We start from the raw sequence: 13,262 nt of genomic DNA, 5'->3' as shown, positions 1-13,262 counted from the left end.
ACTGGATAATCTTAAAAGCTGAGTGAAAATGGTAGAAAATTTGAAAGAGTTTGACATGTTTAGCATGAAAGAAAGCTGGTTAAAATAGATGAATGGATGGAAATATGGATGGATACATAGCTACATATAGATATTTGCAAAATGAGGTTGTAGGCGGACGCATTTATTGGGAAGATTAATAGAAGCGAGTGTTTTTAGATTTCTGTTTTTAAAGAAGAATGAATGGTAGTGATATGCACAGGGTGATGGAATGCTCTTATTGTAATAAAGCCAAACAATTGACATTTTGGTGGGAGCACCCATGCGAAGAGAAGAGATAAGTAGGCTTTCCTACCCAGCATAAAAGAAATGATTAAGTGGGTAAAGAAATCATAGTCAACCTATAGGGTAAGATTTTAAATATATGCTGAACCACCTTTTAATTATTTTCTCATATGCATATTTATTTATATTTTAGGTCCAGATTTTGAGTGTGTTGAAGTATACTTATATGGGCAGAAATAGAAGAAGGAGATGAATATCAAGGAAGCATTGGTAAATGAGTATGGGACAAATGTGAGCATAATGAATAAAATAGTATGCTAGTAACTAAAAATAAATATATTACTTTTTATTTTGGTCCATAGTGTCCATTTTGCTGTGCTTTCCCTTCTTCTTTGTTTCTTTAAATCATATGGGTGTTTATTTGCTGTTTTACATAGTTTCCTTAACTGTGATAGGGAAAATTAAATAATACAAAGGGAAGAAGTTTTAATAATATTAAATATTTTATGTACTGTTGCAACAGAGTGAAATAAGAATATACTCATTAAAACCAGATACTTAGTGATATTAATAGCCAAACCCAAAGGATATGTAATTTATAGCTAAAGTCCTGAGACTCAAGTGCTCATTTTGTTAAATTATCCGTATAATTGTAGTTTTTGTTGAGCTCATTTTCTTAACTCTCAAAGAAGTACAAATGCATGGCCAAAAAAAATGATTCTGAAAATATAAAATTACAAGAAAAAAATTTTTTTATTTGAAATGAAAATATCTGAAAATTACCCAGAGATAGCCACTATGTGCACCATAAAATACAATTGAATTTTGATTAAATTTTGCCAGGAAAAAAATTGAATTAAAACTAAAAAAATCCTGACTGTAGGAAAAAGTTAAATTACTTCATAACAAGAGATGAGATCCCCTGAAAATCTCTCTGAAGTTTACATTATATGTTAGGAAATTAATGTCATTATATATGTTGATTTTTAACCTCGTATTCTGTATAAGCCTAAGTAAAACTTGCTACATAGTGAAATTTAATTAACTTATTCATAAAAATGAGCCATCTTGGTCACTATGCAATTGAAAAGCCTATGATTTTTTTCTCAAAATAAATTTATACTATAACACCTTAGTTTAATTTCATGATGGTGTTCTAAGAGATATTAGTACAAAAAAATGACATAAGCCTAATATCTTATAGAAATGATAAATCATATTCAGAAAAATCCACCTCATAGTGAAATTACTATCACATGTTAGATTATAAATTTAAAGACATTATACATAAAGTGATCATGCATGAAATAAAATAATCTCTGCTGAATTACGTGATCAATGAAGGTCTGGCTTTTCTGTTTTAGAAAGCACCTTTTTTTATACTTGCTCAATTATTTTAAATCATGCTACATTTCAGATTGCTTTATATTTGAAACATGATTTTTGCATAACATTTTTTGTTGCCTCAGAGCATCTATTTTACTTTCCCAATTCCAGTTGAGGAAATACATACTTACTTTTATTTTTAAGCTCTTTCACGTTCTTAATCATACAATGTATTTAATACAGTATCTATATCTTCCTGAAGACATTTTACTGGTGAATTGTTCTCATTTTCTGTTCTAAGTTATTCTAAGTAATTTATAAATTTGCTGTTTGGCTGTCATATTGAAATGTAGTTCACTTACCTCTGGGTTGGCATGTTGTTTAAACCCATGTTTTTGACTTTCTTGGAAGAATATGGTAAGTGAAACTTCTAAGTCCTAGAAATTTGCAAAAGTGTTTTCTTTCCTTTTTATAATGTCTTCACAGTTTATTAGATATCAAAAATTTTATTGGTTATCAAAAATTTCTAATTTGTGACTAAGTACGTGCCTTTTTCCCTTCTTCCTTGACGTTTTGTGGTTCCTGTTAATCTGAAGGTTCAAGTCTCTTCCTTGAATTAAATTTCTTTCTTTTATTCCTTTAATTATTTATGCTCCTACTTATGGACTTTCTTTTATATCAGCATTTTATCATGTATATTTATATGAGTTATTTCTATTGTGTAACAAATTAGGCCAAAATTTACTTTAAAACAATAAACTTTTATTGTCTCACAGTTTCTGTGGGTCAGGCCTCCGGACCTGGTTTTGCTTGGTGCTTCTGGAAACGACATCCAAGTTTCTTGCCATATTCCACTCTTTAGAACTGAATTGTTAGTCCAACTCACACTCTAGAGGTGGAAAACACACAAAGGCATGAATAGCAGGAGGCAGGGATCACTGATAGTCATCTTAGAGACTGCCTGTCTCCTCTGGCCCCCAACACTCAACATCCTTCCCACATCTAAAATATTCTCACTCCCTCCCAAGGTCCCCAAAGAGCTTTTCCCATTTAAACATTACTTCCAGGTCCAGAATCTCATTTCTTAAATCAGGTCTAAATGTAGATGAGGCCGCTTGAGTATAGTTCCTTAAATACAACTCCTTAGGTATAGTTCCTCTTGATCTGTTGTCATCTAGAATTAAAGAGATAAAGTATCTGTTCCCACATGTCCAACATCCCATGGTGGGACAAGCATATGTAATGACAAGAGATGTTGCTATTCAAAAAATGGGGAAAATGAGAAGCACAAAGAAGTTACTGGTCCATAACAATTCTGTTGTCCTTCTAGGAAAATGCCAGAATTTTCTTGATTAAGCCTTAAGTACCATCTTTCATGTTTCTTGGCTCTGCATTCAGGTCCTTTTTTCCACCCTCTGATGCATTCTTCTTTTTTCATGAAAGTTAGCACATGTTTGAAGCTAGTACTTTCTGCCTGTTCCCTCTCAGTAGAATTTTGGAGATCCAATGCCTGTTTTCGTTTTGTACTGTCTCTGACATTTTTGGTCCAAGCTGGCAGGGTTTCCACAAGTATAATTCTTTCAAAATCTTTGTGGGTTTTCTGTGAATCTCACTCACTCTTTTAAACAATAGCCACACCCACAAATCTCTTTGAGATAAGCTGTTAAACATTTTGAAGGTATTATTATTTGATTGAGAGTATCTGTGAGGACTCCATTTAATCTCTTTAAAAGTCTGTTTGTGAGGCCAGTCCCGTGGTGTAGTGGTTAAGTTCAGTGCACTCCACTTTGGCAGCCCAAGTTCACAGGTTCAGATCCTGGGCATGGACCTACACCACTTGTCAGCCATGCTGTGGTGGTGACCCACATACAAAATTGAGGAAGATTGGCACAGAAAGTCCATTTGTGTGACTGAATAGTCATAGTGTGAGGAACCATCTTTGATCTCTCTGAGGCCTTAATAAAGGGATTTACAGTCATACTCTCAGCTTCTTCTCTAGACCACATTTTACTGGTGGTTTCCTGAACTAGATATCTTCTTAAAAGTCTTCTAAATATTGGCATGGTTTTCAATCTGGAAAGGTTTAACATTTTCAAAACCATCAAGTCCTGCTTCCTTTTTGTTTGACAGGTTCTTCCCACAATTTATCTCTGTCCTCTCACATTTTACTATAAGCAGCAAGATGTAACCAGATGGAACTTTTTAACACTTTGAAAATTCACTTAACTAAGTCATCAAGTTTATTAGGCACATTTTCTACTTTACATATTTCCATATCCCTGTCTCCAGTTTCCAATAACATGTTCCTCATTTCCTTTTGACCCTTTGCCAGCAGCATCCTCAAAGTCCATGTTTCTACTAATGGTCTATTAAAAATAATTTTGGCTTTCTATAACACATTCTTCAAAATTTTTCTTATGTCAACTCATGTCCCAAGCCAATCCCACATCTTTATGTATTTAAGAAAGTACCCAACTTCTAATATGAAAACCTATATCGTTATCTATACTGTGTAACAAATTACCCCAAAATGTAGAAGCCTAAAAACACAAATATTTATGCTTTCAGAGTTGCTACGGGTCAGGAAACTGGGACCAGTTTAGCTGAGTGTGTGTGGCTCAAGGTTGCAATAAGTTTTCAACCGAGGCTGCAGCAGGAGATGGAGGATCTGCTTCCAAGCTCACCTGTATTGTTAGCAGGATTCAGTTCCTCACTGGCCGTTGTACTGAGGGCTTTGTTCCTTGTTATATAGACCTCTTCATAGAGCAGCTCAAAATATGGAAGTATGCTTACTTCACAGAAAGTGAGGGAAAGCACAAGAGACAGCACCCAAGACAGAAGCCAGACTTTGTGATCTAATCTGGGAGATGACATCCTATCTTTTTTTGTATAGTCTATATTTAAAGGATACAAATAGCAGGAGGCAAGAATAGGAATTATTTGGGGCCAGCTTAGAGGTTACCTACAGCAGAATTTAATCTCCCTGTTTATTAACTACTATCCTTATTTTCCATCTATGTGTATGCCTTTCCATCTATTTGTATTCCTTTCTATGGAAGAAAAATCCACAAGTTAAGTTCTCCTTCTATAGAGCTGTAAAGTAGCCAAGAAACGAGAAAATCATGCCCAGCACTGATCTGAAAGAATTCTTGGTAACCTCTTTGCCTCTTTACAAGTTTTGGATAATTGTTTTGATAGGTTTAAAGTGGCATTCAAATGATTCATCAAAATAATAGACACACAAGCACTCACAAAAACACATATTTGTTCACATGCACACACCCCTCACACACACACATGCATGTAAAGGGAGAGAGAGAGAAAGCAAATGAGACAATGTATTAACAGCTGAAGACCCTAGGTGAATGTGATTATATGCATTTTATTGTTTTATTCTTTCAACTTTTCTGTAAGCTTGACATTTTTCAAAATGAAAAGCTGCGGATAAAACAAAAACTCTACTTAACTTCTAGAATAACACAAGAAAATTTGTCAAATCTAGGGCCCATTTTATAGAAAATGAGATATTAGGAAAAGCAAGCATTAAATTTTAGTAATTTTATTTCGATAAAGACAACATAAGACATATAATTTTTATAATTTTATAATTTTTATTACAGATTATTTTAACATAGTAATTTTGATTTACTGAGTGACTAAAATTCAGATTTTATATTTTATGTTAAATGCCTTGATAGTGTTACATATACAGAATATCTTCAGGTTTATTTTGATTTTACTATCGTAATATAATAAGTATACTAATAAAACTTTTATTTTAAGAAGTGATGGTGATGAACTTATCCATTTTACCAGTCAAAATTTTAGGGACCATCTTTAACTTCATCTTCTGCTTCTCCTTCAAGGTCAATTACAAGTCCTATTTACTCTACTTTCCTTTTCTCTCTCAAATACAGCCACTTCTCTTCCTCACTTCTACCACTGCTCTGTGTAGATCACCATTACCTATCACAAGATTTAATGTAAGAGCCTGAAGACTTGCTCTCTCAAGTCCAATCTCAAGTTGAAATCCAAGTTATCTTTATAATGCAAATCTAATTATGTTCAACAGTGTAATAAAACAGTTTGGATGTCTTTCCAGTGATCTTGTGATAATCCAAAATACTTTAAAAGGCTTTCAAGGTCCGTCTGTTTTTTTGTTGAGGAAGATTAGCCCTGAACTAAGGTCTGTTGCCACTCTCCCTCTTTTTGCTGAGGAAGAGGAAGATTGGCCCTGAGTTAACATCCATGCCCATTCTCCTGTGTTTTGTATGTGGGATGCCTGCCACAACATGGCTTGATGAGCGGTGCGTAGGTCCGCGCCCGGGATCTGGACCTGAGAACCCTGGGCCGCCGAAGTGGAGCATGCGAACTTAACCACTATGCCACCAGGCTGTCCCCTCAAGGTCCTTCTTGTTGTAGCCTCTGATTTTCTTTTCAGCCTCATCTCTGGCTACTTTCTCCCTTATGCTCTATGTTCCTAAAACACTAAACTTCTTCAGTTTCTTGAATATTATGTCTTCTTTCCTCATATGTCCTTTGTATTTACTGTACCCTCTGTGTTGAACAGTCCTCCTATCTTTTTCCTATGAATTTCTGCTCATCTTGCAGGTGTCAATTTAGACACAAATCATTCTAAGGTCAAGATTTTGTCTGCAACCTGTATGTTCCTAAATCATCCTGTAATTCCTCTATGATAGCACTTATCATATCCTATAATTGTTTATTAATTTCTGTGTTTCTCCTGGTAGATAAGAATAAATCTTACAGTGAGAGTAAGATCTATTAACTGATCATAGTGTCACCAGGGCTAGTGCAGACATAGAACATATTTGATAATTAATATAAAATATCAATAATAATGATTGAATTCAAACTTTATTGAGCAATAACTATATGCTAACCCCTGGAAAGCCTGTTACATAGATTATTTTTCTTACTGCTTTAAACCAATCTTTAGAGTAGGTGGTATTATTTTAAAAATAAAGGCATGAGTGTAGAAATGTTAAATTAGTAAAGATCAAAGCTTACATTTAAACTCAGAAAATTAGTTTCAGAGTGCCAGATTTTTATTACTAAGAAACAAGGAAACTCCAGCAATATATCTGCACAAATCAATGAAACACTAGTGAGATTATTATTGGGTTTGGAGAGAAATTTAATTCTAACCTCTTCATATAAAAATTACTTTAAAATATTTTGTGGCACGTTGTCACATCTGTGTTTATTAAGAATGCTCTTACTTTATTGGTCAGCCCTAATTGTTTAAAAGTCTAGCCTCCTTTGCATGAGGCAAAAATTACCTACCCTAGCCCTTTTGTAGTCTCATCTCATTCAATGTTATTAGTTAGCACCTCTGAAATTATGCAAAAAAGTCTAATTAATATTCCATATTAATAGTCATTTATATTTTTAATGTTAGTTGTCATATCTCATATTAATGTTATTTTGGCCTCCAAAATATATTTGATTTGAATAAATTTCAAGTGTATTACTTTTATTATTATTTTTTAAAATTATTTAGAATAAAAAATAAATCCAAGAAATATCCACATACCTATGAAACATTTTTATGTCAACCTTTTTCCATACTTATTTCTTCAGAGAATTATATTTCTTCATCCTACAATAGTTGATAAATTAAAAATAATACATGTAATATTCATGCAAATCATAAAGCCCAATATTGTAATGAACACATGTGACATCATCAATCCAAACCAAGGACTAGAACCCTATTATCAACTTGTATCCACTTAGGTACTTGTCTTCACCATCTTCTCTTGCCTTTCCCCCACCAGAGGTCACCACTAGCCTGAATTCCATCTTCATCATTGTCTCGACTTTTTAAAACATTTTCATTTCACGTAAATCTATTCCTAAGCAAAGTGTTGTTGATATATGTTTATATATGAGTTTTTTAGAAATGGCATTACTCTAACAGAATTTTATGGGCCTACTTTTATTCCTTCTCATCATTATAGTTTAAAAAATCATCTATTTTGCTATGTGTGGCTGTAGTTTATTCACTTTTGCTTGTGTGTAATATTCCATTGAGAGAATATACCAATATATATATATGTGTTCATCCTCTCTCAGGTAGGCATTTGGATGATTTCTCATTTTTTTGTGTTATGAAGAAAGATGCTGTAAACATTTTGTACATATCACCTGAAGCATATATGTATGAGTTTCTCTAATAGCATAATTAAGTTTTGGAATGTTGGGTCATATAGTATGCATAAGTGTAATATAAAAATACAATGATAATTTTTTTCTAAAGTAAATTGTGTATCAATTTAGTTTCTTTAATAGTGATCCACTTTTTTATGCCTGCTCATTTCCATTTACCCCTCTTTCTCACTAGAGACAACCACTATGATTAATGTTTTGTAATTTCTGATCCATGTTTTAATAATTTTACCTCATAATTAAGTAATGATAATATCTAACGTGGTTGTAAATGCGTTAATCCTTAAATCAATTTGTTATCTCCATGATTGTAAAATTTGTCGATTGAATTAAGCACTATGATTTTGAGAGCAGTGAATGCTGTATATATATCTGGTTCATTCATTTAAACTGGCATTCAGTATACCATCCTGTGAATAACGTGTAGTTTACTTATCCTTACCTCGTACTTGTGATCATTTTATTATCGGTTTGGTTCTTACAGAAAATGCTACTCCTAATATTTTTAAAGTTTTGTGTTTTTACAAAAAGTTTTGAAGTATTATTTTTTTTGTGAGGAAGATCGGCCCTGAGCTAACATCCGTGCCAATCTTCCTCCACTTTATATGGGACACCACCACAGCATGGCTTGACAAGAGGTGCGTAGGTGCGCACCCAGGATCCCAACCAGCGAACCCCAGGCCGCCGCAGCGGAGCATGCACACTTAACCACTTGCACCACAGGGCAGGCCCCTAAAGTATTATTTTTAAAGTAAATACCTAGAAGAACAAATTTTGAGGTGTAGGTTATCATTACTTTCAACTTTAATAGAAAGTTATCATTACTTTCAATTTTATCAGATATTATCAAGTAGTCTCCAATGTGGTAGAACCAATCTACATTTCTTCCCACCATTAATGTTATCAGACTCTTCATTTTTCTGGCCAATCTAATGGTTGTGGTAGCTCACTGTTGTCATACTCTGTATTTCTTGATTAAGAGTGAGATTAAGCATTTTTTCATCTTTTCATATGTATGAAAAGATGAAAAAATCTTTTGATCTTTCAGCGGTCTGTAAATTCTTTTTCAGATATTTCTTCAAGTTTTTCTACAGACTTATGTGGAATTTTGCTTATATATTTTAGGCTTTAAATAACTAAATACTTTTGTCAGTTGTATGCATCACTAATATTTCTATCTGCTGTTATTCTTTTTAACGTCATTCCTTGGGGATCTTTTTTGCTTTTTGCCTTTTTGTACAGAATATTTTTATTTGTAAAAAGTTATATATACACTTAAATGAATATGCATGCTTTTTTTCCCTTTATTGTCTATAATTTTTGGGGTCTTTTAAAGAAATAAGTCAATAGATATGCTCTTCTATTTTCATTAATGGCTTAAAAGTTTTGATTACGTTTTGTTTTAACGCATAAGGAATTGATTTTTGTAAAGAGGATGAATAAGAATCTTGTTTTCTATATGAGAAGTCAGTTGTCACAGAAGAATGTATTAAGTATTTCCCATGGGTTTTTGAAGCATTTTTATCCTTTAACAAATTCTCAACATAAGTAAGATTTGTTCCTATGTCGCCTATTCTGTTCAGTTTATCAATATTATCAGTTCATGTTTCCTTGAAAATTATAAAAAACAACACTTTTATGATACTTTGTATTGCAATTAGTGAACATGGTATATCTTTCCATTTTCAGGTTTTCATGTATGTCTCTTAACTAAATAGTCTGATTTAATAATGCTCTCTGTGAAGATTCAGTACACATATTTTTAGTATTATTCTTGGATTCATTACTGATATTAATGCTTTTATAAGTCTTTTTTATAATCTGTTGCACTTTCTGTTGAATATTGCTAATGCTTTGATATATTATTGATTGTATTTTTTAACACACTAATCTTGAAATACTATCATGTTATTTTAGGTAAAATTCAGAATTATCTTCACTTGAAAAACAACCTGATATCAAGGTTTCTTTTCAAAAAACTTGGGATTACTCTCTTTATGACACATAGTTTCTTAAGAAAATATGCCACATTCTTTGTGCTCCTTCCTGCCAACTCCCATCCCTTGTTCATGCAGGAATTCAAAATCTAAACACTTTCTAATCATTGTTAGAGGATGCTTAATATTCTTCGTCTTTGATCTAATATTGTATAAAGGACTGGATGTTGATTGGACTAATGGGGTATAGATAGATGTCACTGCAACATCTATGAGAGAGTACGCATGTTGAATTTCAACACACAAACACACAAATATATATTTGGTGATAGAATAGTTTGATATGTTGTAACAGACGGGATTGTAAAAACAAGATAAAAAATAGTGTAAGATGCTGATGTCTTTTTGTATTCCACTGAGTTAGCTTCTTTGACAAAATGATATTGAACTCCAAACAAACACCTCTGTGAGAGACTTCAGGTTCGTGAATATAGTTTTTAACATCTACTATTACAAGCCATTAATTCAGAAATCTCTACAGGTTAAAATTTTATGCAGCTGCACACTTCTTATTAAGAAAAATAAATCTTGTGCATGAGAGTTCTTGATGTTCTGCAACAGGGACTTTTTCTGTAGAGACAAGTAGTGGACAAATATATATAATTAATTGCTGAGGAATATTGTGTAAAAAGCAATTTTATCCTAGACAATACTTTTATGTAACGAATATATATTTATTGAAAATGGTTTCCTGAAAATAAGACAGATTAAAATATTTCAGCTACACAATATGGTAGAAAAGATATTATATTTGAAATTATGAGAACTATCATAATTTTGTTGCCTAACTGGTCCTGTTTGTTATTTAACACTACTGGATTTCAGGTTTCTATACTCTCTAACAGAAACGAAGGTATTGGTTATTTTATTTATTTAAAGATTTGAACGGAAGAACAAAGGAGCTATTGTATATTAACGTACTAAATAGTACTCTATTTAGTATCACAATATGCATTATTATCATTCAAATATTTATTATCCAATATGCAGAATATATCTTTCTGAGCAAGACAAAGTTGTGCTAGTTTAATCTAAACATAATTAAGAGAAAATAGGTAGCTTCTAGATAACGAAGATAGATTGGACACACACATCTAATTTTGCTCCCCCCTCCAAACCCTAAAAAGGATTGTAAAATAGCCACAAAGATGAATGAACAGGAATACAGTAACAACCAAATTTTGGAAGCTGGGGGCAGATACATTTGTATTACTGATTTACTAAGCCCCCGGAAGTCAAATCCTTAGTTGTCAGTCAAGAAGGCCAAGACCTGCATGATCTATAAATCAGAATCCTCAACAGTTCAAGAACTGTGGGTGAAGTTGTGCTAAAATAAAGAAGATAGGTTGAAAGACAACTTAGAAGTAGTTACACATCTACAAGTACTAGCACTCTCGTGGAAGAGAGGAGGTTTTTTGTCTGTAAAGGGCAACACAGATTCTCTGAACTGGGAAGCGTCACTAATAGTTGAAACCGTGAGTCCTGAATGAAAATAATTAGGCCTACTGATATTGAATGCTGAGACTTTCAAGCATCTTCTCTCACTTACTTGCCAGATCTCTGGCCTCAGGCAGGAGATGTACAGAGTGCTCTTTAAAGAAACTGACTAGTCCAAAAGACCTAAAGACATTGACGTCAGATTTCCCCAATAAACTCTACAGGGAAACCCTAAGTTGACATTGCTCAATTAAAGTGCCCAGAAGATTGCTGTCAGCAACTTCTTTCCCATTCTAAACATAGGTAGACATCTAGAGACTAAAATAAATAAACTGAATAAAGGTACATTAGAGGAAATATAGAAGTAAAAGAAAATATCAATAAATTTGTCCTTAATCTCTCGTAGAGATGAGATAAGATACTCCCTCCTTGGTAGAAGAAAAGAGTTTTTAGACAGGAATATTTAGAAAGCAGAAGTGAAAACATCAGGGCCGGCCCGTGGCTTAGTGGTTAAGTGCGCGCGGTCCGGTGCTGGCGGCCCAGGTTTGGATCCCGGGTACACACCGACACACCGCTTCTCTGGCCATGCTGAGGCTGCGTCCCACATACAGCAACTAGAAGGATGTGCAGCTATGACATACAACTATCTACTGGGACTTTGGGGAAAAAATAAATAAATAAATAAAATTATAAAAAAAAAAAGAAGTGAAAACATCGGTAAAAGAAAGATGGAGCTGAAGATATTATCTAGAGAGAGAAAGAAATAACTAAAAAGAAAAGAAAAGAAATGGAAAACGAAAGATAAAAGATAAGAACAATAAAGAAGATGTCAGAAATTCCATTAACCATAACAGAGAACAAAGATGGGAAGAAAATAATTAACAGAATCTTTCTAGAATATTCCCCAGTACCAAAGACAAGTATTCAGCACAGACAATAAAAACAAATTTAAATTCATTTATTTATTCATTTGGTGTGCCATTCAAGAACTATATTAGGTACCTCACATTTACCAGGCACTCTTCACAGCACTAGAGATACAACAGTGGAAACAAAGCAACAGATAAAATTTTGCCTCCATTGAACTTATTATCTAGTGAAGTGAAACAAACAATTAAGATAAAGAAATAGAGAGGCGGAGTCAAGATGGCGGCGTAGGCAGACTCTGAACTCACCTCCTCCCCTGGACACAGCCAATTTACAACTACTCGTGGAAAAATTACCCCTGAGACAGAACTGAAAACTGGATGAGAGGAACTCCTGCAACAACGGACAATCCTAACTGGGGTGGAAGAGGCAGAGACTCCCTTCCGGAGAGGAAAAATGCCGCCTTCACAAGCCGCCAGCTTCACGGCCGCCGGGAGCAGCTCACAGGTGCGCAGCCTCCCTGGAGGCGCGGGGCCCTGAGCCGGGGAGCGCCCCCGCTGTGGGCATTTTGTGGACCCAGCACAATCGACACCAGCGGCATAATATCTGACCTTGCCTGCTACTAAAGCATTGGGGAGCACCCCCAGAAAACCCGGTTCACAAAGAAACTAAAACTGGCTCTTAAAGGGCCCGCGCACAAACTCACCCGTTCCAGAAAGCATCATAAAATCACCAAAAAGAAAGGTGCACACTGCTCTGGTGACAAGAGACTCACCTAATAGGCCCTGAGTGCATCTCGGTGAGGGGTGAGACCTCTCCAGGGACTGGGACATTGGCGGCGGCCATTGTTGTGGCCTGGTGTGAGCGTGCTGACACAGGCGCCATTGGAGTTTTCCCTGAGACCTGCTAGCCCAGGGTCTGCTCCACCCGCTAGAGCACCGATTTAATCCAGCTCAGCCAAGGCAGGCAGCCCACCCTAGAGACTGGCCCCACCTAACAACAAGCCCTCAGGCAACGTGTGGGCCTGCATAGATTGGTGACTGGATTTTCTGCAGCCTGGCAACTGAGCTGACTTGAGCGGGGCAGGGTGTGCACAAGGAGCGGGTGGAGAGTGTGGGGTGGTGGCGGAGTGTGTGGGGCTCCCGCCGTGGAGAGACTGGGTCCGCTTGGGGAGGTCGG

At 35.0% G+C, this 13,262-nt stretch overlaps 1 long non-coding RNA gene across 1 annotated transcript; it reads right to left on the bottom strand.

Moving 5' to 3' along the window:
* Window positions 1-2,262: 2,262 nt before the first annotated feature.
* On the bottom strand, window positions 2,263-13,001 carry LOC147916437 (uncharacterized). Its single transcript, XR_015552989.1, has 3 exons — window positions 12,859-13,001; window positions 7,148-7,213; window positions 2,263-2,479 (listed from the first exon to the last, which is right to left on the bottom strand). It is a non-coding gene; the product is annotated as an uncharacterized LOC147916437 (long non-coding RNA).
* Between the last annotated feature and the right edge of the window lie 261 nt (window positions 13,002-13,262).

This window comes from Ceratotherium simum, chromosome 8 (assembly GCF_057802395.1).
Source record: "Ceratotherium simum simum isolate JZ-2026a chromosome 8, ASM5780239v1, whole genome shotgun sequence".
Classification (NCBI taxonomy): Eukaryota; Metazoa; Chordata; class Mammalia; order Perissodactyla; family Rhinocerotidae; genus Ceratotherium; species Ceratotherium simum.
The sequence above is the reverse complement of the archived record's forward strand: the minus strand, read 5'-3'. Positions and strand labels throughout refer to the sequence as shown.